This window comes from Dromiciops gliroides, chromosome 1 (assembly GCF_019393635.1).
Source record: "Dromiciops gliroides isolate mDroGli1 chromosome 1, mDroGli1.pri, whole genome shotgun sequence".
Taxonomy (NCBI): domain Eukaryota; kingdom Metazoa; phylum Chordata; class Mammalia; order Microbiotheria; family Microbiotheriidae; genus Dromiciops; species Dromiciops gliroides.
The window spans coordinates 496143928-496170922 of record NC_057861.1 but is presented as its reverse complement, the minus strand read 5'-3'; the positions used below and the strand labels follow the sequence as shown (position 1 = coordinate 496170922).

The window sequence follows — 26995 nt, the reverse complement described above, 5'->3', positions numbered from 1 at the left end:
AACTCCACCATCTTTTCCACTTATTCCATTCTTAATGAGAAGTTCATGGACTGTAGGGATTATGTCATTTTCTCATGTTGTTCAATGTTCAGAACTGGATCACATTCAAAAAGAGTTCTGGCAATTTTTTCAAATGTTGAATTTCATTAAAAGTACATATTCACTTATTTGAGCCAATGTCCTGCATCTATCAGGGATGATCCATTGTATTAGAGCAACTCAAATGGCACAATGAATTTTCATGAACTTCCTTGAGCACTTCCTTGAGGACTTGCACTTTGAGTTGATGCTGCAATCCTTTACTGGTCCTAGTGACTATGGAATTGTATTTCAGAGGATTCACAACTGAGCCACAAAGAACCCCTCGTTAGGCTATAAATGGAGCTGAGGAGAAACAATTTTATTCCTTCCCTTCATCGGAACATTTCACTTGGGGTTCAGATAGTTTCTCTCTTGGACTTTCCAGCAAGGAGGTAGTTGAAGGGACTATTCTTCCTACCTCCATCCACAGCAGTGATGGTATTTAGATACCTGTGTCATCCAGAATATATGTTGGTTTAGGTAAGCCTGAAGTTGGACCCCAGGTCCCTGGGTGCCTTTCCTTTATGTTCTTATCCCAGAGCACAGGTAAAGAATGGTTACCATAACATAAATGTTTCTAGCCTTGTTGGCTAGCTCCTGAGCTTGTGAGCTTTGCAATTTTGAGGTATGGTACTATTTACCAACTATGGCACTTCTTAGAGGAGAGGAGTACCACAGGGCCAAGCCCAAGCAGTATTCTGGCTTGCTAGGAAGTCTGAATCTATGAGTTGTTCAAACATTTCAGGTCGGGGGCAAAAGTAAAACATCTATTGAACCATCTTGCAACATTGCTCTTAGCTTCTGAGAAAGGTGATGGTTACAGTGTCATGTTTTAGGTATTTGCTAGTGCATGCTTGTAAATCATTTGTGTTTTCAGCATTTTTTTAATTGGTAGAGAAATAGCTATCCTATACCTGATACTATTTTGTACATTGCGTATCTTAAAAAAAAAAAAAAGGGACCATGATAATCCCTTTTAGGGAGACCATAGAAAAGAGCCATACCTGAGTTTTATTAAAAAAGATTTTCCCCAAAACTCTGGCTCAGGAAATACCAAGCTAAAGAGAATGACAAAAAAAGCCTGACTTCACTCTGTTTCCCAAGACAGAAGAATGTGGTCCATGTAAGTCCTGAGCAGGAGCCCCTTGTGAATGGAAGTGATAATCATTACTATTAATGACAATCACATTGGCCTATTAACATTAATAAGCTAATGTCAACATTAATTATATTTTTTGGATAAAGTCTATTATCAAGAATATAAGCTCTTTGAGGACTATTTTGCATTAGTTGTCTTTGTATCCCTAGCTTTTAGCATAATGTCCTGTACAGAGTAGGTCCTTAATAAATTCTTATTGAATAAATGGTTCCACATAACTACACAAAAGTTGTTAGTTGTTGTTTATTTAATGTTTGAAGGAGATCTTTCCTATACAATTTCATAACTTAACTAAATGTTCTGATTAATTTTGAGACCAGCTGGCTAATTTCTACTTCAGCAGCAACACTATGAACAATTCTAAATACTTTCCTAAGGAAAACATATTTTGAATCTAGATGAAAAGCCAGATTCCTTCCTTCATCAGTTTTTTATGCATTATTGATGGCCACCTCTGTATCCCCAAGAAGAAAAATAAACTACAGAATCGATAGCAACTTTAGAAATGCACTTTTAAGGAAATATCAAAATATGACTATTGAGAGACAATCAAAGAAATCTATTTTCTCCCTCAAGGTTTTGTTGGGAAAACCTAAAGTTAATGAGTTGCTTTTACTGTAATTGCCATGAGAAGAAAAAATGTCATAACCTACCTCAAAGGTTCCACCTGCCTCACAGAATTGCTGTGAGGAAACTATTCTGAAAAGCTAAAAGCATCATGTAAATATGGTTCTTTTTTCCCAAAGAAGTCAGATCAGCTTGAAAGTGCATGACTTGCTCAGTTCTTTCATCAGAATTTAAGTCACATGGAAGGGGAATAATGGGGAAACAGCTGTGCCTGAGATATAACCATGGCCAATTAGCACTTTACAGTCATAGAGTCGGGGACCATCTGGCCTTTCAGGGATCTCCATAGATCACATCAAGTCCAGGAAAAATGTCTTCTTAACACAACTCTGAACAGCTGTCCTATTTTCAAAGATCTACTGAGTGGGAGAATGCTCAACCACCCTCATTCATTGGACTTAATGCTAGAGGCAAAAAGTCTGGTGTTAAAGCCGAGAGGATGTTTGACATAGGAGAATGAGCATTAGATTTGGAGGCAGAGTTCCTAGGTTTAAATTCAACTTTTTTTTTTTTAACTTTTTGTCAATGTAACTTTGGGTAAATCACTTAACCTTTCTGGGACTCAATTTCCTGGTCTGGAAAATGAGGAGGTTGGTCTAGGTTAGCAAAGTGGGAGCCACTAAACTGTACATAAGAATCCCTGTGGACTGCATATTCACTTAGAGAACCACACATGTTTATATATTTCTTTTTCCCTTAATACATCAGCATATTAAAATCAGATAGGAGCTATATTTTAATCTTGTTCTGGATGTCCTTTTGAGTGTTGTGGGCTGTGTGCAGGCTGCATGTTGATATGCTAAGCTTGCTACAAATGTAGTAACCTATGCTAGCAACAAAGCAATATCAGTCAAGAGCCAAGCTTAGAATTGTGGTCACCTAACCCTTGTTCCATTTTATTCACTGGATATATAATGCTTTGGGTGTACAACATAATTTTAGTGAGTAATGGACACTTTAAAACCAAATAGGAGAATTAGGATTTCGAAACCTTTCTTGAGTTCGTAGTAGTTTAAGTAGTTAGATTGCAAACTACTTGAAGTTTTTATTGTCCCATCTTTTATCTTCTGTAAAGTGAAAAGTTATCTAGGTTTTTTTAAGTGTTGGGAAAACAGCAGAACTGAAAACATCTTCAAGTGTGTCACCTCCCAATCATCATGCCTAAACTATCTCAAGCAGAAGGGTCTTTGTAACTTCTATCTTTTTCTTAAGGATTTATTGATAAAGGAAGAAAGTGCCCTAATTTTCCTCGATTCTAGTACCAGTCAATTCTTATAGGCAAAAGTTCCTTCCATTTCTCATAAAAATAATAGCTCACATTTATATGGCACCTTGAGAACTACCAAAAGCTTTATATACATTATCTCATTTGGTTATTTGGAAACAAACCAGCTTTACATAGACATTTGCCTATACCAGTTTATTTTGTGTTGTGATGAAATAATAGGATTTAGCAGATACTCAAAGACCCACCTGGAGATTAATCTATACTGATTGAACCAAGTGAGAGTGATTGACTGCTGATTAAGCCTACTTCAAGTTAATTGGATTGCAATCACACCTGGCTATCCCTTAAGAAGGTATTGTTCTCAGAAACTAGACTGTGAACTCAATTTGAAAACACCTTCAAAGACAATGGATTTGGATGACGCCAACCAATCACCTTAAAGCAGTGTGTAAGGACTGCCTCTGTTCCAGATCTATAAAAAAGCTTCCACAAACAGCTTTCTAGGTGTTCCTGATTAAAGCAGGCTCCTGGAGGAGGACTTCAGGAAGAACCCAACCAGGCTGGAACTCTAGACTAGACTAGACTAGACTGGAGCTGAAGCTTCTGATTTAAGGTGACCACAATTTAGATTTTAAACATCACAGTGTTAAATAGAAACATAATTTAATTTGTATTATTAGCCCTATGTGTACCTCTTAACTCCTTCCAGTTCATCCTGCCTTCTTTTCCTACCACTTTAATAGTTACTTCCCCTATTCAGAAACATTGCATTGCTCTGTTTGTTCTCTCTTTGCTCTTGCATCAAATCTAAAATCTTCATCCTGGCTTCCATTATCTATCCCTACCACATCTAACCAGTCATTGACCAGTTCTCCTCCATGTCTCATTAACACACTTTATTTGTTCCTGCCTTTATGCTTTGGCTCACTTTTTTGTCCTTATCTGGAATTCCCTCAGTTCTTCCTTCCACTTCTTTTTTCACTCTTTATGGCCCAAATCATCCTCCATTAACCTTTCCTAATCATCTGAAACCTTCTCTAAATTTTTATAGCACTTATGTGCTTGACCATTCTTTCTGCTAATCTTACTAAAGAGATGAGAATGGAGGTGATAGGTATCTGTGGATTTTGGCAGATATTTCCCAATGTCCCCTCTTCTGAATACTGGGAAATGCCGTTTGACCTTAAGACTAAAGGGATATTTGGACCCAGAAGACAGAAGACAGGAAGACAATATTAAGGGGGATCTAAAGTATTAGGTTTATGTTTCTAAAATCAAAGTTAGAGCTGCTAAAGTAAGATATCCAACTTCATGTACAAGAAACAAAACGTTAAAAGAGACTGTAGTTCTAGGTGGCGCAGTGGATAAAGCATCGGCCCTGGATTCAGGAGTACTTGAGTTCAAATCCAGCTTCAGACACTTGAAACTTACTAGCTGCGTGACCCTGGGCAAGTCACTTAACCCCCACTGCCCTGCAAAAAAAAAAAAAAGAGAGAGAGACCGTAGTTTATTTGAGAGAGAAAGAAAACAACTTTCAGGACAGATATTTCTAGCACACGAGTGATGGATTCATGGGAGTAAGTAAGCAGTGAGGAGGCAGGAACCATTTCTTCCATTTTTCCTGAAAAGAGGACTTGAAAGGGAGGCCATATGTGGATAAAAGGCTAAAGGGGATTGGTTACTAAGCAAACTTCAATTTCAAAGTTGCAGAACCTGACAAGTCATTGGTTCAGGGATGACTGATAGCTCATCCTGCCTTGCCCACTAGCAGCACATTATAGTTATAAACTTTTTCACAAATTTTAGTACTAAATAGAATCTATATTTAGTTCTAAATACAGTATAACTGTTAGAACCAGAATCATAAAATGTTAGCATTTGAAAAAACCTAAAAGATATAGACTCCTCATTGTATAGATGATGAAAATGATCCTTAGAAAAAAGGAATGACTTTCGCGGGGTGAAAAGACTAGTTTATAATGCAGAGAAAGGATGGGGCCCAAAGTCTACAGATTCCTTATTGGATAGTGGTTCAGTGTTTGTTAGTCAGTCCTTCCCAACTAGATGCTAAGCTTGCTGAGGTCAGGTGCCATGGCTTAAATATCATTGTATCTCATACAGTGTTAAACTAGTGCTGAGGATAGAATATTAAAGAGTTTTTTCGCTGATTAGAAAATAATTTTGATAACGACAGTTCACATTTACATAGTACATTTCATATGTTATCCTATTTGGATCATATAGCTGAATCTAGCTTTGCAGACTAGTTTCACATTACTCTCCCTCACATAGTCAACATTCCAGCCAAACTTACCAATTTGTTGTCTTTTGTATATGGCACTAGGCCACTGCTTAGAACCAGTGTATGAACTGCCACTCATGCCCTCTATCATAGGAAGCTTTTATTTTAGATAATCTTAATTTTTACCTAGTGATTATTTGAATATTATTGGTCTTTATTTCTTTCTAGAGACAAGTTCTATAAATTACTTTCTTAAAATTGGACTCTAATCCAGCATCTTCCTTTATGTAAAATGTATTCCCTCCAAAGGTTTACAGGGAAAACTTCTTTGGGGGAGGGGTTTCAATTGTATCGAAAGTGTGGATTGGCACCTACCACATAGAACATGATTGGTGATTGGCTTGTGGGGCCATCCCATAGAGCATCTGTAGTGCTCACCTTCTTCCCTGCCAACTTCCCACAAGACATGTGCTTTGGCTTCTTGTGCAACCAGAGGCTCTAGATTGTCACTTTTTTCTCAATGGCCCACTTGGCCAGGGGGCTACATCATTATCTTCATCTTTGTCATCATCATCATCATCATTGCTCATATTTACATAGCTCTTTAAGTTTGCAAAGCACTATATATATGTGTGTGTGTGCGTATAATATACATATAAACAACATGTACGTCTATAATCTCATTTGATTCTTAAAACAGCCTTGTGAGGTAGGCATTGTTATTATTCCCATTTTATAGGTGAGGAAACTGAGGCTGAAGGAGGTTAACTTGTCCAGGGTCACATAGCTAGTCAAAAATGATAGTCCAGGGGCGGGGGGGGGGGGGCGGGGGCGGGGAGCAGCTAGGTGGCACAGTGGATAAATCACTGGCCTTGGATTCAAGAGGACCAGAGTTCAAATTCGGCCTCAGACAGTTGATACTTACTAGCTGGGTGACCCTGGGCAAGTTACTTAACCCTCATTGCCCTGCCCACCCCCAAAAAAATAATAATAAAAATTTTAAAAAATGATAGTCCAGAAACTAGTAACAATTTCCCACTTGGGAGACTTTAAAAGGAGAGAGAACTTCTGTTCTCATTTTCTTTTCTTCTGAATTTGTAGCTTGAGACTTGGACAGGTCTCCCTTGGACTTCATATGGGTGGGGATAAAGGGAACCTTCATTTTCTTCTTCTTTTCCCTCCCCTCCCAGCTATGACAGCAGCCTGCACATGAAAGTGAGAGCATGCGCTTATCTAAGTGGTTTATGGACTGGATTTCAAAGCCATAACTTTCTCTTCTGCTTTGTATTTCTTTTTTTGGACATATACAACCCACCATTAATCCTGAGAAGTGGCTACCTCCAGAGTTCAGAAGTTCCTGAGTTCCTCAGTTAATGTAAGCTGTTTTGGGGAGGTTCTTCCTTTAGTTCTTGGAGAAGATAAGCATCAATAGAAAAGTAAGCCCAAACCATGGCCTTAGCTTGCCTGGAGCTATGAACCTTGAGTGAGCTACATTGCTTTTCATGCTTTAAGTATTTAATGCATGATACCATTTAAGTATTCAGTAGTTACTTATGGGTCTTTTTGTTGTGGCATTTGCGCGTATGTGTGCATGTACACATGTGTACTGGAGAAAACAAATAGCTTTCCTACCTGATCTACTTTGCACATTGAATAACCATGGTAAACTCTTTTGGAGAGGTCCTAGCTATGGACCAAATTATAGCTTTATTTAAGAAACTGTCTGCAGATAATCTGGGTTAAGGATATAATGAGCCAGAAACAATAAGGAAAAGGCTGATCCCTCACTTTAGAGGCCAGGCTCTTCTAGGACTGAACCTGGTCTTTGTGAATGCAAAGATGAGGACCCTCAGTGGGAGAGGGCACCTTGGCCCCTTGGGCCAGTGATTTTGTTACTCAGAAAAACTGACAAATGCCATGCATGCACAGCATTATATGATTTTTATAATAGAAAATATCTTCTCCTTACTGCATTCAATTTAACTATCTAGGAAGCTGACTTTCCAAAATCTTAAACAAATTCTTCATAATCCCCAGATCGCCTTATATGAAATAAAGCTCCAGTTGCTATTTCTATCCAATATTTCTATCCCACTGAGTGTATTTTCTAAACAAACTAGATGCATGGGAGTACAAATGAACAATTGGATTATTTTTTACCAGTGAAGCATAATGTACCTCAAAAACCCAGGAGGCGTGAAATAGGCAGCATTGATCTAAACGTGGCAAATTCAGGAAGATTTGTTACAGTGGGAGGAAGGGATAATTTGTAGTATTGTTGATGAATGTAAATATGCTTGGCTCACTTTGTGTGAATCAAAAAAAAAAAAACTTGACGGCAAAGATTATGAAGAATTCTAGCAGGTGCTGATGCAGTTTAAAAAGACTAGACCCCTTACTTGGAGAGGATGGGGGCCAGATTGATAAAAAAAGTTAGAATGACTGATGAGTCCATAAGTCCACCTCCTGACAGCAGAGGAATTTTGCCAGCTCTTACTCATGTTTGTTGTAATCAAAAGGCATCTGGGGTCTGTTTGACCTAGACAGATGCTCTAACTTCCTTTTCCCTCCTGAGTATACAATTACTGGGGCCATTTCAATACAACTTGGGAAGAATTGGTTTCTTGAAATTGTCATATGAAATGCCTCTCCTCTTAGAGCCCATGATAATAGAATCACTGATTTAGTTAGAAGGTCATCTAGCTCAATCGCCTTATTTTCACACATGAGGAAACTGAGCTAAACTGACTTGTCCAAAATCATATGTGTGTATGTATATGTGTATATGTGTGTACACAGATATAGATACAGATATACAGATACAGATATAGATATAGATAGATATAGACATAGGCATAGGTATAGAGATAGAGAGAGATAGAGATAGAGGTAAAGGTAGAGGTAGAGGTAGAGGTAGATATTCATCTCATCCTCTGCTGTCTTCTTTTTCTTTTGCCTTCAATCTTTCCCAGAAGCATGGTCTTTTCCAAGGAGTCCTATCTTTTCATAATGTGGCCAAAGTATTAAGTTTCAGTTTCAATATTTGACTTCCAGAGAATAGTCTGAATTAATTTCTTTAAGTATTGACTGATTTGACTTCCTTGCTGTCTAAGGAACTCTCAAAAGTCTTCTCTAGTACCACAATTCAAAAACTTCTATTCTGCAGCACTCGACTTTCCCACACATGGCTACTGGAAAAACCACAGGTGTGATTAAAGGGACCTGTGTTGGCAAGGTATTGTCTCTGCTTTTTAGTATGTGTCCAGATTTTTCCTCAGCTTTCCTTCCAAGGAGCAAACATCTTTTAATTTCATAGCTGCAGTCACTGTTTGTGGTGTTCTTTGAGCCCTATAATATAAAATTTAACCCTGCTTCCATTTCTTCTCCTCCATATGCCAGGAAGTGATGGGACCAGAATATAAAGGCTTGTTTTTTTTTCAAATGTTAAGCTTCAAACCAGCATTTACATTCTTCTCTTTCACCCTAATTAAGGAACTGCTTAATTCTTCTTCACTTTCTTCCATCAAAGTGGTATCATCTCACATCTGAGATTGTTGATATTTCTCCCAGCAACCTTAATTCTGGCTTTTGATTCATCTAGACTGGCATTTTACATGATATACTCTGCATATAAGTTCAATAAATAAGGTGACAATATATAGTCTTGTCATCCTCCTTTTCTTAACCAATCACTTGTTCCATGTTTGGTTCTAACTGTTGCTTCTTGGCCTGCATACAGGTTGCTCAGGAGACACATAATAGGTACTTGCCGACTGACTGTAATGACTGTGTGTATCACCCATATTAGTTCCATCATGTATCTGAATACTAAATTAGATAGATATTAGTATACTTAGAATATCTACCATGACAGAAATGATAGAAAGTTATTTAATTTTCTTCAAACTATAGGGATTTAACAAATTTATGATTTTATTGAATGTATTTAATAATGCAGTTGGATCTCACCCTGCATTTGCGTTCCATTTCCCACCCCCCATAATACTATTCTAAATAATATTTCTCCCATTTGCAAGGGAATCTCACTAGGAACAGGGTATAATCTCCTAATTTATTTTGTGAATATGATGATGCATTCATTGAATTATCCTTATTGAATGAAATAGCAGCCTGGATGGTATAATAGAAGAAAACTGGGCTTGAGGGTAGAAGAGCTGTTCTGAGAATCTGAATCTCAGTTTTTTCCCTCATATTTAGAAGGAGGATAACAATAGCTACAGTATGCTTTTTTTTTTTTTTGTGAGGCAATTGGGGTTAAGTGACTTGCCCAGGGTCACCCAGCTAATGTTAAGTGTCTGAGGCTGGATTTGAACTCAGGTACTCCTGACTCCAGGGCCGGTGCTCTATCCACTGCGCCACCTAGCTGCCCCTACAGTATGCTTTTAATATGATTACTATGAGTATTTATTGAGATAATGTCAACAAAGTACTTTTATGAGAGGCAGCATGCTATAGTGGTAAAGGTGAAGGCACAGTCCTTTAAGCATATGAGATATTCTCAGTCCAGAATCAGGACACATGGGAGCTTGGTGAGCCTGTTTCCAGAAATGCTTAATGGAAGGGCCCTTCCCATTCTTGCTTCAGAGAATGGGCAGATATTTTGTCTATATTCTGGTGGCTTATGGAATGGTGATAAAAACCTTAAATAGACTTCTCAGCCAAAACTGAGTATTCATATATACAAAAGACTTGGGTAGGGGATGGCTAGATGGCACAGTGGTTAAAGCACCAGCCCTGGATTCAGGAGGACCTGAATTCAAATCCGGCCTCAGACACTTGACCCTTATTAGCTGTGTGACCCTGGGCAAGTCACTTAACCCTCATTGCCCCGCAAAATAAAAAAAAAAGACGGGTAGACTAAAGCTCTTTTTTCTACCATAGCCAGTTAGGAAACAGCTGCTGAGGGCTTCTGAGTGGTAGGCCTCTGGCCCTCTCATTCACTCAGACACTATATGGCTATTCATTCAAGGTGATGATGATCTTCTGACTTATGTTTATTCTTTCCTGATGTTAGGTGAATAAATATTGGCAATGGAACAGATCATATTGTTTTTGCCATGGAAGAGTCATCCAAATTCCAAAAATTGTAGCCCATAGCACAGTTTGCTAATAACTTTAGTAGCCAAGGTTGGTGAGAAGTCAGGCTTCAGGAAAGACCTTTTTGACTCAGCACAGACATGACTCCATTGGGCAATTGGGGCACCATGCCTACAAGCAAGGGAATGACTTACTTGTCCATTTGCTTTGCTGCACCCAGAATTGAACTTGTTGGGGGTAATGGATGTTACTTTATACTCCAAAGGAACTGAGGTTCTTACTATTCTTTCTCCACGAATATTCCTTTGCACAAGCTAATTGAAGTCATTGGTTAATAAGTACTGAGGAGAAATCCAATAAATTAAATTGGGGGAGATATTAACTGGCAATTAATATTGGAGAGAGTATGCTGGATGAAGTCTCATGAGTAATAGCATTAGAAGGAGAAAAACCCCTAGGCCACCTTATCTCTGAGGGTCTCCATTAGCTAAAAAATGAGCAGATTAGATGAGATGATTGCAAAGGTCCCTTACAGCTCTAACATTCTATGATTTAGCCAATAAATACTCATTGAATTGAAATATTAATCGTAGAATGTTAGAGCTAGAAGGGACTTGGAGATCATCTAATAAAACCCTCTCATTTTCCAGCTAATTGAGGCCCTCTGATGTAAGGTACTCCTAAGGCTACATAGCAAATTAGTGGGAGAACTGGGTCCAGAATTAAGATATCCTTTCACATTGTTCTTTCCAATAGATCAAGGATGCCTCCCTAAGAGGAGATATTATTGAGAAACTCATAAATAAAGAGAAAAATAAAGGTGAACAATGAAGAATAGAAAACAAACTTAATTTTGTTTTTCATTTTACGCTGGGTTGAGATAAGGAACCGAGACACTTCTGGCCATGTTCCCAGGTCACTGTGAACTTGATTTCTGCTCTCTATTAGGTATAGGGATCCTATCTGGATACTGCTTCAATGCCATTTCCCAGTCCCTGACTCCAGAGGCCAATAGAATTCAGAAATGTGGATGGAACATTTTTGAACTGGGAGTCTTAAATGTACTTGACAGTCTGGATCTTTACTGGACTCCCATTTTGTTAATATAAAAATCCCATATACATTTCAGGGATACAGAGAGAAGAATATAAAGGCTTAAAACAATCTTTTGTGTTGTCATATTCCTTTTTAGCTACCATGCTTTCCATCTTTGTCTTCTCTGCTCCCTCCCCCCACCCTTCCCCACCACCAAAATTCTACTTCTAACTCAGATCCTTGGGGATCCCTTCTCTTTAACCAGTGCTTCTTAAGGAGGTCTGGAGCTGTCAAAACTACATGACCATGGGCAGCCAGGTGGAGCAGTGGATAAAGCACCAGCCCTGGATTCAGGAGGACCTGAGTTCAAATCCAGTCTCAGACACTTGACACTAGCTGTGTGACCCTGGGCAAGTTACTTAACCCTCATTGCCCCACAAAAAACCAAAACAAAAAACAACTACATGACCATGGGCTAGGCTCCCTATAACTTTAAGACATCTCTAGATTAGAGAAGGATTCCAGAGATCCATGACCCTCGAATGGAGATGGGACATTTCTTAGTGACAAAACAAAAAACTCTGTTGCCCTTTTTATTTCCTCCTTCATCCAAAACCTACCCTTTTGTCTCCATACTCTCTTTTCTATTGGGATTCAATGGAAGAGAACATTGATAGATGTTGTCTAAAGTCCCTTTAGCTCTGAATCTCTTTGTATGTGTCACTTCTCCTCTAGGAAATCTCACTCCATACTATTGAATGGAGAAAAGAGAGGAAAAAAGAGAGGGGAAAAAAAGAAAAACTTCACCAATAGCACAAATATGTTTGAAAATTGGGAACAGACTACTGTCTCCAAATACACTTATGACCAGGGTTGTGCTGGTATATATTTACCAACTAGCTCTTCAGAAGAAAAAAATGTATGCAAGATATACTTTTAAGTTTCATCTATATTATTAACACTTTCTTAAGTCTAGATAAAAATAAAACGATACATCAAGCTCTGCTTTGTAGCTTGTTGATTTCTAAGGTATAAATGTTCACACTAAACTTTTAACAATTGACTTTTGAGAATCATCTGGCTCCAGTATACCTTTGTTTGTGACCCTTTTACCAAGCTGGAAAAACTCAGGAGATAGAAGGCAACAAGTCAGATTTTCAGTATTACTCTTTGGGTAATAATACCCACTTATTTTGAACATCAAAAATTTCTGTTCTTTACAGCACATGTTGTTGTTAAGTCATATCCAACTCTTTGTGACTCCATTTGGACAACCAGGAGGCACATGGGTAATTCTTTTGTGAGGTCTAGTTATATGTGTTTCAGTGAAAGAGCAAAGCCTCCTATGGACCACACAGGGAGTACAATTTTCCAAACTTGCCTAGGGTTCACAAATGTCTTATCCATGGCTTTGCCTTTGTACCCATTTCATTAAACTAGATGTGACCTTGCTGACCTGGTGTGGATCATTTCTCTACACCCTCTGCTAGCTGTTTCTATTCTAGGCAAAGTCTTTTGTGACTGTCAATAATGTATACAGAAAAGCTCGTGCTGGTGTAAATAACTATTTTCCCAATCAATCAACTCCAAGTGACAGACATTGATTTATTTCACAGCAGTTTTAAAATGTCCCTGGATTTGTGTAAAAACCCATCTTCTCCTTCCTGTGGTTTTGTGGAAAACTAGACTATGTCCCAATTCCATTTCTGCCAAGATGTTTCACTATTATTCCCATCATATATACCCCAACTCATACACACATTCTTACTTCCCTTTCCTCAAACCCCTACAACTAAGTGATTCATACTGAAGACCTGGAAATAAGAACAGAGATTTATTTTATAGATTTAGAGTTTGAGAAGACCCTAAGGGTCTCCTAGTCTGATCTCCTTTTGCAAGTGAGAAAACTGAAATTTAGAGATTAAGTGACTTGCCCAAGGTCACAAAGAAGTAAACAAAAGAGTCAGGTTTTAAATCAAGGCCTATTGATTCCAAATCTAGTACCATGCCATCTCTTGCCCCTCTACTATGATGCAAAACCCTTCATATTCTTTGTTTAGCTTGATACTAAGTGCTTTTGGTGAGCCAGGGCCCAAAGATGAAGTGGCACCAGTAAGAAAACTGTAGCTTCTGAATATAATTATTCTAGCATTTTAAGAAATGAGGAAAGGGCAGCTAGGTGGTGCAGTGGATAGAGCACCGGCTCTGGAGTCAGGAGTACCTGAGTTCAAATCCGGCCTCAGACACTTAACGCACACTTACTAGCTGTGTGACCCTGGGCAAGTCACTTAACCCCAATTGCCTCACTTAAAAAAAAAAAAAAGAAATGAGGAAGGGGGCAGCTGGTGGCACAGTGGATAGAGCACCAGCCCTGGAGTCAGGAGGACCTGAGTTCAAATCTGGCCTCAGACACTTGACACTTACTAGCTATGTGACCTTGGGCTAGTCACTTAACCACAATTGCCTCACAAAAAAAAATGAAATGAGGAATATGAGGAATTCAGAAAAACAAGGGAAGCTTTATATGGAATGATGCATAATGAAACAAATAGCGTCAAGAGAACAATATGCATAGCAACACCAATAAGGCCAATAAAAAGAACACTAAAATGAAGCCAAATATAAAGTCATTATAAAGACCAAGTTTGTACTCAGAGAAGAATTGAGGAAACACCTCCATAGTGCCTGGCACACAGTAGGTGTTTAATAAATGTTTAGTGACGAATAGGTACAAGAGTGGGGACTATGGATGCAGAGTGCTGTAGAAGCTATCAGATGAAGTCACTGCATTGGGGTTTCCTTAAATGTTTTTCTTTGTTATACAGATCTTCTCCTTTGGGTGGGTGAGTGGTACATCCAGAAATGCCCATGTTATAGAAACAAAAGACATCGATAAAATTTATTTTTAAGATTATTGACAGTAAGTGGCTTAGATGAAATCTCTCTCAATCACAACTCCATATGGCCACAGGAGTTTGAGGAGCTAATGGGTTATCATTCCAAGCCCAGAGATTTATGGCTGGGTTCCTTAGAATTCTTCACATACTTCCAGTAAAGATTACTGGCTGCTAACTTTATAACCTATAAACATTCTAATTCACCTTGGCCTTTCAGGGACTTCTGAATAGAAAAGCTCCTCTCCCTTTATTTTTTTCCTTCTCAGCTAATATCCTTTCTTTAACAAAATAATCAGTACTCATAGTTTCCCTCAGATGAGAAAGAATTTGTGACATTAGAATACAAAAGAATAACCTTCTTATTCTGATAATTAAGGTACTTGAAGTGAAGTACTGTATAGCAGATGAAAGAACTATTGTCCTTAGAATTTCCACTCCACCTCATCTTGATTGGATTGTGTCTCAATAGCCCCTTCTTCGCCACTGTGTGAAGTTATTATACTAGTCTTCCCCTGTTACAGGGGCTACTCTAGAGCTCAGAGTTAATAAGATTTCTTTGTACTTGGGTATCCCCTTTCTATGAGGAGTTTGAAAGGACTTTTCATCTGTTATCTGAGGGAAGGGATGGGAAAGGGGCAAACACTCTCATCGAGGTCTCAAAAAGTTGGACACAACTGAAATGACTAAATGACAAGACATGTGTGTATGTATATGTATTTGTGTGTATATATACATATATAAATATTTGTATGTATGTGTATATGTATAAGTATACAGCTAGGTGGCACAGTAGATAGAATGTTATAATGTTCTCTGAGTTAAAATCTGGCCTTAGACACTTAATAGTTGTGTGACTTGGGCAAGTCACATAACCCCTCTCTTCCTTGGTTTCCTCATCTTTAAAACTGGGATAATAATAGCACCCACTTCCTGGGGTTGTTGTAAGGATAAAAATGAGATAATATTTGTAAAACGCATTTCAAAACTTAAGGCACTACCATCATCATCATCACATTCCCCCCACCCCACCCAATTACAAATTATGTAAAGACATCTTAACTTCATCCCAGACACCCCAAATCATGACCAAACTTTAACAACACTCACAAATCTGTCAATACAGAATTTGCCACCACTGAACATGTCTACAGGTCTTCAAAAGGGTAGGGACTGAAATATCTGACAAAGATAATGATGAGGAAAATCTTTTCTTTTTTTCTTTCCTTCTGCATTTTGGTGGCACCTTTTTATAATTCCATTTAAAAGCTTTGTTTCATTCTATTTAGTTATGTCTTGCAAACAGGTAAGGTATATGTGATGGTTGCTAAGGGCAGAGGGAAACTTTAATGTTTTAAGTTTTATTATTGCTTTGTGCAGCTAGTGTCTGAAGACAGACACAATATGGCAGGGAAACCTGAGACTAAGGAATATTGCTCAGAGCAGGGCTCAGAATTTTTGCTCACATGGTAACTTTCTTTTTCTGCTTCATGTGGGATATGAAGTTAAAGAGGCACTAACTTATAGATTAAATGACTTGGATGAGACTGATCTAGAATTCAGAGGAAGGCTAACTAAGGCAACCCTTCTACAATAGCCTAAGTAAAGGAAATAAATTAGTTTGCGGTGATGACCGAGGGGGGAAAAAGATGATGAGAAATGCTGATGCTAACTTAGCCAAACTAAGCAAAGAAGTGGACTTGAACCTTCTCAGAAGAATTAAACTCTGTTTGGAAAGGTGAGTTAGTTATTTATAGGCAAGCCAGTGCAAAAGACAAAGTTAAATTGATCAGAGAATGAAAACAGTTAAAGCTATTGAGTAAATGTATCTAACTGTACCTAGAATTTTGAAGTTATTTTAAGTCTTGCTTTAAAGCATTCACTATTTATCTAAATTTAGTAATATGCTAATATTGATTTATGCTTAGATGTTTTAAACCTCCCATCCCTACTGTTGCCTATGCTACTTCAGTAGCCTTTTCTCACTTCACCCTAATACTAGTCCACAGTAATGGCAAAGATGAAGAAAGAAATCCCCAAATCATCTTATTTTTTCTGATTCCCTATTCTTCTTCCCTCCCCCCACAACATACACACTTGTGTCACTCCTCATGCCCAGTACTGGTCTTTCTTGAAGTGTCCTCAGTGTCTGGACATGTATTTGTAGCCTCAGAACCCCAAACCAACCCCTTTTATGAGATATGTAGGATAGTTCACATTGTCTGATTTTTCCTTGGAAATATGAATCCTTTGTTATTCCTCTGGGTAATGAGTTGGTATTATCATTTTTCTCTTTCTGTTATAGTTCTAATTTTTTAAAACATAACTGAGTAATAAAAGCAACATATGTTCATCTCTGTATCTCAGTTAACCATAACTACAGAAGGCCTGACAGTTTGGAAGACTAGGCCATAACCAAAGCATCACAATTCATTCACCTGGTGGCAGCATTTCCTAATCATAGATAAAATACTTAGGAGAAAACACAATCTCACAAATCCAGACCTAGGATGGCAGATGTCACACCCACAGTATGTTCACTAGCTATTCTTTCCATAATCGAGTTTCCATAAATAGTCATGTAAGTAATCATGCATTGAAAATAAAACATAGTTTGTGGTATAAAAAATACTATACTAGAAAGAGAACTGCCTTAAATCTATGCTCTGGTTCCTTCTTTTACATTTTCTTTTCCTTTCTGTTCCATTTAACATGTGTAAATCTTGACATGAATAAGAGTTCCTTTATAAAGGATAAAACCCCTTATAAATTAGACTATAATTTAGTCACTTATTGCCACCTGGTCCCTAGACTAGATCCTTGCATATAGCTGTAGAAACAACCAGTTTATGTGGCCATGCTTCTAGCTGCCAATTTTGCTATTACTTTGACGTTTTCCCATCCCTTCCCTCATCTATTGCTCTTATTTCTTGGTCATTCCTTTTCCTTTGCCCCGCTGCCCAGAAGTCATTCTCTATAACATAATGCCAATGCCAATCTCCAACATAAGTCTAAGGAAAGCCTGTTGCACAGCATAAAGCACAATAGATGTTACCTATTATTATTGTTTTTATTCACAGAGCAACAAGATTTCCAGATAAAATTTACTAAGATCAAAGAATAATGTTAGTATACTGGTAATGATAAAAAGAGGTGTTTACCACTCTACTAATTAATATAAGACTTTACTAATGTTAGAAAATTATGTTATATGCTCTATAACAGTGCTTCTCAAACTTTTTGATCTCAGGATCCCCTTTTACTCTTTCCCCTCAGTTTCTATTTATTTTATTTTTAATTTATGGGATGAAACATGCATTTCCATAACATAGTCCAATAAAAAAAGATGATTGCACATGAAACTGCAAATACACTATGCATGATTTGGTATTCCTTTCAAACATACAACAAAATTATAATGTGCATTTTTTTCTTCCCTCCATCCCTCCCAACCTAGAGATGGCTACCATTAGATACTAATAGGTACACACACACACACACACACACACAAAGCCATTCTATACTTACTTCTATTTCTCAGTTCTTTCTCAGGATGCAGACAGCATCTTTATATGTCCTTTATAGTTAATTTGGGTATTTATAATAGTCAAAATAACCTAATCACTCAAAGTCATTCTTTCTGTAAATAATGATGTCTTGGTTCTGCTCATTTTACTCTTCATTATTTTGTCCAAGTATTTCCATGTTTTTCTAAAATCATTGAGCTCATCATTTCTTATAGCACAGTGGTATTCCATCACAATCATATACTCTAACTTGTTCACCTATTCCCCATTTGCATTCTTGATTTCTCTTTCTTTTTTCTTTTTTTTTTTTTGTAGAGCAATGAGGGTTAAATGACTTGCTCAGGGTCACACAGCTAGTAAGTATCAAATGTCTGAGGCCAGATTTGAACTCAGGTCCTCCTGAATCCAGGGCTGGTGCTCCATCCACTGTGCCACCTAGTTGTCCCCTCCCCATTGCACTCTTAAAAATCATTGAAGATACCCTTCCCTCCCTGAGAAAGAGCTTTTGTTTATGTGACTTTAGTCTGTCGATAACCTTGTTAGAAATTAAGGTGTCTTGGTATTATCATGAAAATAGTCCCCCACCATGGCTAGGGGACCTCCAGGCATCCCCAGAACATACTTTGAAAATATATGTCACTGAAGCACCACCAGTGGTTTTGTTTGTTTGTTTGTTTGTTTTTATAGGGCAATGAGGATTAAATGATTTACCCACGGTCACACAGCTAGTAAATGTCATGTCTGAGTTTGGATTTGAACTCAAGTCTTCCTGAATCCAGGGCCAGTGCTTTATTCACTGTGCCACCTAGCTGTCCCTTAGCACCATAAGTACTAACATTTGTTGATTTATTTACTTAACATTTTTTTGTTCTTGACGTTGTGATTTCATTGATCTAGGAAATTCATAGTATAGGAATTTCTTTCAGTGGTATATGTTGGCAACTCGTCTATTACACAGTCATGGAATTACCTGGGGGCACTAAGTTAAATAGCCTGATCATAGTCAGATAGCTAATATATTTCAGTTACAGGACTCAAACCCAAATCTTTCTGAATCATGCTGTTTTTCCCTTCATATTTTTGAATGATGAATAAGTTAATGATTTTATATACACACACATGCCTATATATGCATATTGAGGCAGCTAGGTGTCACAGTGGATAAAGTGCTGGGCTGGGAGTCACAAAGACTCATCCTCCTGAGTTCAAATGTAGTCTCAGACATTTACTAGCTGTGCGACCATGGGTAAATCACTTTACCCTAATTGTCTCAGTTTCTTTATCTGTAAAATGAGCTAGAGAAGGAAATGGCAAATAATTTCATTATCTTTGCTAAGAAAACCCCAGATAAGGTCACAGAAAGTTGGACACAACTGAAAAACAAATATGACCATATACATGTTACATATATATAATACACATATATACATACACATATATACATACATATATACACGTATACTCTTAGTACACGGGATAGAGATTTAAGTTGTTAATATGGAGGATCTTCTTATAGTTAATATAGCAAATCCCCTCTATTAACACAGTTCTGAACTCTGTAACTGGGTTAAATAAATGTTTGATTATTAACTGAATTTCTATGAAGTAAACTGGTCTAGGAACCAGCAAACACACAGTGATCAAATCCTAGTGTTTATAAGAGAGGGGGAATGAAAAGGATATTGCCTCTGACTTGAGAAGATCTTCATTCAAAACCTAGCTCTGCCACTTTACAGGTAGTAATCTATGGTAGACATGCTGAAAATGTGGTCTGAGGTCCCCCAAGTATCACTGAGATTTTTTTAGGAGGGTCCATTTGATCAACATTTTTTTCATAATAAACAATACTAAGACATTTTAATTTCTCATATGGTAAATATCAATTGATATGACCCACATAAACAAAGGACTGGGAGGTTGTTATGCAGTGTATCTGACTCTTCATAACCTTGTGGACCATAGCATGCCAATACTGTCCATGAAGTTTTCTTCCCAAAGATACTGGAATGGTTTGCCATTTCCTTTTCCAGTTGATTAAGGAAAACAGGTGAAGTGACTTGCCCGAGGTCATATAGTTAGTGTCTGAGGCCAAATTTGAACTCAGGACTTTCTGACTGTAGACCCAGCACTCTATCCACTGAGCCAACCTATGAGATCTTGCCAAAGTTGTTCCATTGCTTTGAACCTCAGTTTACTTATCTGTAAAATAAAGGAGGTTATCCTAGATAATCAAGGTCTCTTCCTGTGCTAATATTCTTGTCAATGGAAAAAGAATATGATCCCTTATAAAACATCACAGAATCATGTGACAGCTTACTTTAAAAATGAAAACAAAAGTGTCCTTTGCCCTATTCCCACATAGGGTATTTTCACTTCATCTGACTATATTTTCTATTCGATGTGATGATTACTACAATAACACTCACTGGGAGTTTGCAGATACAATGCATACTGAACATAATGTACTGCTTTCTCTCTGCACCTGTGCCCTTGATCCCTTTCCATCCTGTCTCGTCTGAAACCTCGTTCTATCAATCACCCCCTCTGTCTCATGCATGTTCAGATTCTCCTTCTTCCCTGTATTCTTCTTCCTGTGTGTAAACATGAGTAGATCTTCCCTTCTTGAGCTACCATCCCATCTTTTGCATTCCTTTCTCTGCCAAATTTATAGAAAGTGCAGTCTTTTTTACTTATCACTTATTTCTTCTATTTCCTTACCATCCCACTTACTCCTCAGCATCTTGCAATTTGATGATACATATCTATATTGATGTCTCTATTTCCCTATCTATTTTTAATAAAAGGGAGAGCAGGAGGAGAGGAACTTTTTGCTAATGACAGAAGTGTAAAGCAAAGGTTGACCACTAACCTTTCTGCCTCCCATGATACAAAGTGCCTCCATGAAACTTATGAAAACTCTAAGGCATTTTGCCTAGCCCCAGTGCTAGCTACCAGGGACATAATGGAAGCTAAAAGAGCAAATAAAAAGTGGTGTGCACATTTATCCCCAGCCTTGGAAAAACTTAGTGAAACTTATAGGCCATTTGGGAACACACAACCTTACTTTGTTATTCTCTCCCAATTAATTCTATTACTACTTGATTATAGGCTTGAAGTGTTAGAGCTGGTAAGAACCTATCTAGTTCAACCTGCTTATTTTTCAGAGGAGGAACTTGGGGCCAATGGTTTTGCCCAAGATCACAGGTTTTAAGTAGAAGAAACAGGATTTGAACCTAGGTCCTCTGACTACTAAAGAGCCAGCTCGATTTCCTATTACCTGATTTTTGATTTCTGTTTGAACTGTTTGGCAGATAATGTGCCAGGTAGGGGCTTGAGTCATATTTGAGTAATTTTGATTAGTTAAAGCACATTGAAACTTGAATAGTTAGGGATTATTGAGGTGTTTCTAGTATATCTCTACCCCATAGCTCTAATCATGTTCATTTCCTATCGACTAATTCTCTCCCCCCCAAAAAGTTCAAATTTTTCAGTTTAATATTCCAGATCCTTCACAACCTAGCCCCAGTTTATCTCATATTATAGTACTTCCTTCATATATCCTATGCCATAGCTAAACCGTACTTTCCCTTCAATCTTCTCCCTTTCATCCCCATATACTTTTGTTCATGTGAACAAAATTTCTTATTGTTGAATTGTTTCAGATTCTTCATACACCATTTGGGGTTTTCTTGGCAAAGATACTGGAGTGGTTTGCCATTTTCTTCTCCAGTTCATTTTACAGGTGAGAAACTGAGGTAAATAGGGTAAGTGACTTTCCCAAGGTCACACAGCTAATAAATGTCTGAGGCTAGATTTGAACTTATGGAGATAAGTCTTCCTGATTCCAAGCCCAGTGTTCTATCAGTGGATAGAGCTGCACCACTGAGCTACCCCATCAAGTGATTTCTAATCTCCATGTATTGAAGCCCTACCTTTGTTTTCTGGCTTAAATGCTACTCCATTAAGGCCTCCCTGATTGCCCCAGCCAGAAGGGACACCTTCACTCCAACTCCCCTGTTATTTTTTCTGTGCCTCTCATGTATTTATCTTATTCCTCGTCTTATTATTCCAATAGAATGACAATTCCTTAATAGCAGGGACTACTTTATTTTTATCTTTTTTTATTCTTGAAGTAAGAATTTAATAAATATTTGTTGAATTGGAATTATTTTTATTTGTGATGTATCATCTGTGACTAGATTATAATTTACTTGAAGTCACAGAGTTTATTGTTTTTCATTTGATTATTATTCTCCATGATTTACCCAGCATTTTATGCATAGCATATCCAATGCCTTTTTATGTGTGTGTGAGGCAATTAGGGTTAAGTGACTTGCCTAGGGTCACACAGCTAGTAAGTGTTAAGTGTCTGAGGCTGGATTTGAACTTAGGTCCTTCTGACTCCAGGGCTAGTGCTCTATCCACTGTGTCACCTAGCTGCCCCTGCATTTTAAAAAAATTAAATAAAATGATCGACACAGCATGCTAAAGAAGAAATGTTCTTGTCTTGCAACTTTCAAAAAGATATTCTGAAAACAACATGATATAGTGGAAATAATAATGGATTTGTATTAGAGAATGTGAGTTTAAATCTCATCTCTGACAGTAATTTTACCCTGGGCCCATTTCTTGCTGGGTTTAGTTAAAAATACTGTCTTGTAAACCTTAAAGTATTATACTTTTCTTATTCTTTAAGAAAGAGCACTCGATTAGGAATCGGGAGACCTGAATTCTCCAAGCAGCCGTGTGATCTTGAGCTTGTTTCCTCATCTCTAAAATGAGAGAGCCAACTTTAGTCATCTCCATGATCCTTTCTCTAGCATTAAAATTTGAAAAAATAAAGGACAAGATATAATGTCTCATGTGTCTTTCATGATCTTGTAGAAAGAAAATTATGCTGCCATTAAAAGAAATCTCCCCTTCTCTCTTCATTGGATTAGATTTGTTAAAGCTAGCCTCACTCTAAATTGGGATTGTTCAATCAATAACCCCAATTCTTAGTATATTTAACAGCCCTTTTCCTTCACATTGAGTTGTGTAGATCTGGCCTCGGGAGGAATTTTTCAATGTGTAGAGAACAATTTTATTAGGCATTCCCTTCTCAATTGATTGGTGTGATCCATTATTAATAATAATAGTAATAAAAAAAGAAGTGTGTTTGTTGGTGGTGGGGAGGTTGCTTGGCTTTCACTGGAAGCTAAAACCTAGCATGTATTTGCTGATCATCTAGAGACTCTGTGTATAATAACTCCTCTATGGCAGCCATCTGAAAAGAAGCTCAAGGTTACATAGTTTCTAAAAGCTGCATTTTATATACTGGAATAGGCAGAATTCCTGTTATAGCTAATTCCTGGCTACTCCCTTCCTGGGTGTAGTTTCGTTAGTGCTGATACTTTTATGATGTGATGTTTTGAAACTGCCTTTCTCAGCTTTCCTTTTCTCCCTGCTTGCCCGCTATTTACGGATCACATTTACTGTTCTTCATTCCCCCTATTTCTTTGTGCTTTGAATATCTCTGCCTTTAATTTAATTATCCATATTTTAATAAAATAGTTGGAAAGCTAAATTGTACATGTGCATAGTTTTTTTTATTTCTTTATGTAGGTTCATTTTTAGTTTTAGAATGCTTCCTACTTCCTTTAAGTGCCCTATGTTATGGAGCACTTTTAATTCTTAAAGCAATGTTTTCCACTTATAACTCATCCTTTGACTTTCAATTCAATGTCCTTATTTACTTTATTTTAAAAGATCCCCTTAATTCTTCAGGCTTTAATTCCTTCTTTCAAGCCCACGTGTTGTTTCCAAAACAATTTTGTGTTTTAGTTCTTTGCTTTCACTTACAAAAAGAGGATAATAACGGTGACCTTACCTCGAAGAAGTGTGAAGGGGAAAGTATCTAATAATGGGAAAGCACTTTGGAAAAACAGAATGCTGTTGCTAGGTGATAAATGGAAAGTCCTATCCCACCTGGATCCCCCTTCAGCCAAGTGCTCTAGCCACTGGGCCAGACTGCTCTTAGATTAGTCCTGCCACCACTATCAATTTGGAAAAGTCATGGTTTCAAAGATAGTTAGTTCTAAAACAATTTCTTAGACAATTCTTGGTGTGTTCATTGAATGTACTAATGTTTAAAAAAATATAATTCAGCACAACAGTTTCAAATACCTACTTACTGCAGTAGTCTAAAGCTAATACGTAATGCTAAGGTTAATTTTAAATAAAAATAAAGAGATCATTTCTGAACCCAACTTCCCAAGTATGAAAAGTTTAATTCACTAGGAAAAATGCAAAATTGAAGATGGACAGAGCTCTCTTTTTTTAGTGATTTGGTTTATATTGTTAGATTTATTAACTAATTTATTAACATAATTATATTAACTCTATACTAAATTATTACATTACTTTATTAATTTGTATTTTATAAATTAATTATATACTGACTCATTTTTTATCACATAATGTGACTTTTGAAGATCAATTATTTTAAAGACAATTATTAAAGGGTTTAAATCATATCAGCATCTCATATCTGTATTCAGTATTACAATTTACAAGATTTTAGCTATTGTTACTTTTTAAAAATGTTTCTTTTAAAATCATGAACTTAAAGCTAAAAAAAATCTTTTGCAAAATGTATTTTGACTTATTGAGCCCATAACAATTAAAAATTAATTTGAGTCATTTTCAAGCCTCCAGAACTGATTACTTTTCACTAAAATGTTATGAATACATTATTTTTAAAGAATTACTGATGCTGACACAACAAATGTTTTCAACAACAAAAAAAAGCCCCAACAAACCAAAAGCAAGCAAACTCTTCTACTAAGTGTATTACCCCCAAACAGTTCATTTTTGTGTTCACTTTGGTAGTATGGTTCTGTCTCTCCAGATATTTCAAAAGAGTCCTAGATAAATATCAAGGAATGAGAAAATTCTGGCAATGTGATCAGTTTACTTAATTATCAATATCTATTATTGAGCACTAGCGATGAACATTCTTTGAAATATCTAAATCTGACTTGGTCTGAAGTGTGCTCTCTCTCAATCAACAAGGAAATTTTTTTTCTTTATTAATTGCATTAAATCTCATCAGAGCCCTGCTAAACTCATGCTGATGCTGTTCTATGACTTTTTAACATACTTTAACTGGATTTTTATGCATCACTGAAGCACAGAAATTAGAGATGGAAAAGATACATTAAGGCATCTTATTCGCTGTTAAATTGCTACATGGTATTTAGCAGGGGGGGAAATGCCAAATGGTGAGCAGAAGGTATAGCCATTTTTCTTGCTTCAAAAAACAAATGTACGACACACACTAAAACTTGACATACCTTTCTGCTGAATTTGTCCTCCAAGTTATGCCTTTACTTGGTACAAAGTTGAATAAATTATACAACAGCAGGTCTAGTTTCTTCTGTACCTAGGGACTTGCGAGGTCAGTAGGAGTGATGGTGAAACCTCCCCATTGCATCCCTTTATATTTGGAGCGGAGGAGTTACATAAATCCTTCAGTGGAACAAGGTTATTTTAGCCAAATTAGTAGCTCGATTAGAGTAGGCTCGCTCTAGAACATTGTATCCCGCCTTCCCTCAGGGTGAGAGATGCCTGCTGTGACCAAATCCCATCTACTGCTCCCACCACCTCACCTCAGAGCATGCAAACTTCTGTTTTGGCAGGTGTGACAAAGTGCCATGACTTGGCAAGACCTCAGAGTTATTATTGAAGTTACCCACCAGATTATCCCTTTCAACTGTGCTATGGCTCCCCTCAAAGCTCTATTCCACCCCCTCAGACGGTGAGGGAGATTGGAATGGGGTGACAAAGCACACTTTGGGCTTGCTTTACAGAATGATTTAGAGAAGTATGTTGTCCTGCAGAGCTGCTAATCTCAGGACAAGACTGGATTATAACATGGTATCATCACTGTGGCTCCCAGCAATTCGAGCAGGAATAATCCTTTCAGGGGGTGTTTTCCGATAAAGTGCATCAGCTTGTTGTGGTGGCTAGAGTGCTGGTTGTAGCTTAAGGAAGATCTGGTTCAAATCCTGCCTCAGACGTTTACTGTGTCTAGCTGAACAAACTATGGCTTGCCAAAGCAATTTGGCCATGCTGCTGACAGATATGCATAATGAAGAGAGGAATAAGGACTAGGTGACCCAAGAACACAGATCTTGCCTTCTTATTTTACTTTTTATTAGGGAGCATGTTCATTTGCATGCTGAACTAGAAGGGGTTGGTATTTAAATCGAAATTAGAAGAATCTCCTCTGAGAAGAAAATGAAAGGCCTAATCATAACTGGGGAGGGGGGGTGGGGGGCATCTGTTGTCAGCTGAGTGGGATGGCTATGAATTAAACCTGTAAATCCACCTTTAACAGGGAGAAGGTCTAGGCACTATGCCTTAGTACAGCGGTGTCAGACTTAAATAGAAAAGAATTCCAACAGGACACATATTGGCTTAGAAAACCAGGAATTAACATTATCTGTGTTATATCTTTGTTTATTTTGCTAAACATTTCCCAATTACATTTTAATCTGGTTCAGGCCACAGGGAGTCTTGCTGAAGGGGAGGAGAGTTTAACACTTTTGCCCTAGCAGACTAAAGCTCGGTTGGCACTGCAGACATGTTCCCCACATGTTAACCCTTTGTGAATGATCACCACTTGTGCTTACTGTCTTTGCTCAGAATGTATATATTTATGGGAACATTTATCCCAGGCTTATGGGGAGAATGTTCTACTGTGAATATTCTTTTTTTTTTAGGGCAATGAGGGTTAAGTGACTTGCCCAGGGTCACACAGCTAGTAAGTGTCAAATGTTTGAGGCTGGATTTGAACTCAGGTCCTCCTGAATCCAGAGCTGATGCTTTATCCACTGTGCCACCTAGCTGCCCCTCTACTGTGAATATTCTTTTTTTTTTTTTTTTAAGTGAGGCAATTGGGGTTAAGTGACTTGTTCTGGGTCACACAGCTAGTAAGTGTTAAGTGTCTGAGGCCGGATTTGAACTCAGGTACTCCTGTGAATCCAGGGCCGGTGCTCTATCCACTGTGCCACCTAGCTGCCCCCACTTTGAATATTCTTACAAAATTATTTCCTTAAATGCCTTTGCTTTTATAATCTGATAGATAGGCTCTGAGTCAAA

At 37.6% G+C, this 26995-nt stretch overlaps 1 protein-coding gene across 1 annotated transcript in view; it reads right to left on the bottom strand.

The window, feature by feature from the left end:
• The window catches only part of FAM240B (family with sequence similarity 240 member B), a 39528-nt gene extending 14177 nt beyond the window's left edge, over positions 1-25351 (bottom strand). Inside the window, exon 1 of the mRNA XM_043977667.1 lies at positions 25186-25351. The gene's annotated coding sequence lies outside the window, so the exon portion shown is untranslated. The remainder of the gene's footprint in view (positions 1-25185) is intronic.
• Between the last annotated feature and the right edge of the window lie 1644 nt (positions 25352-26995).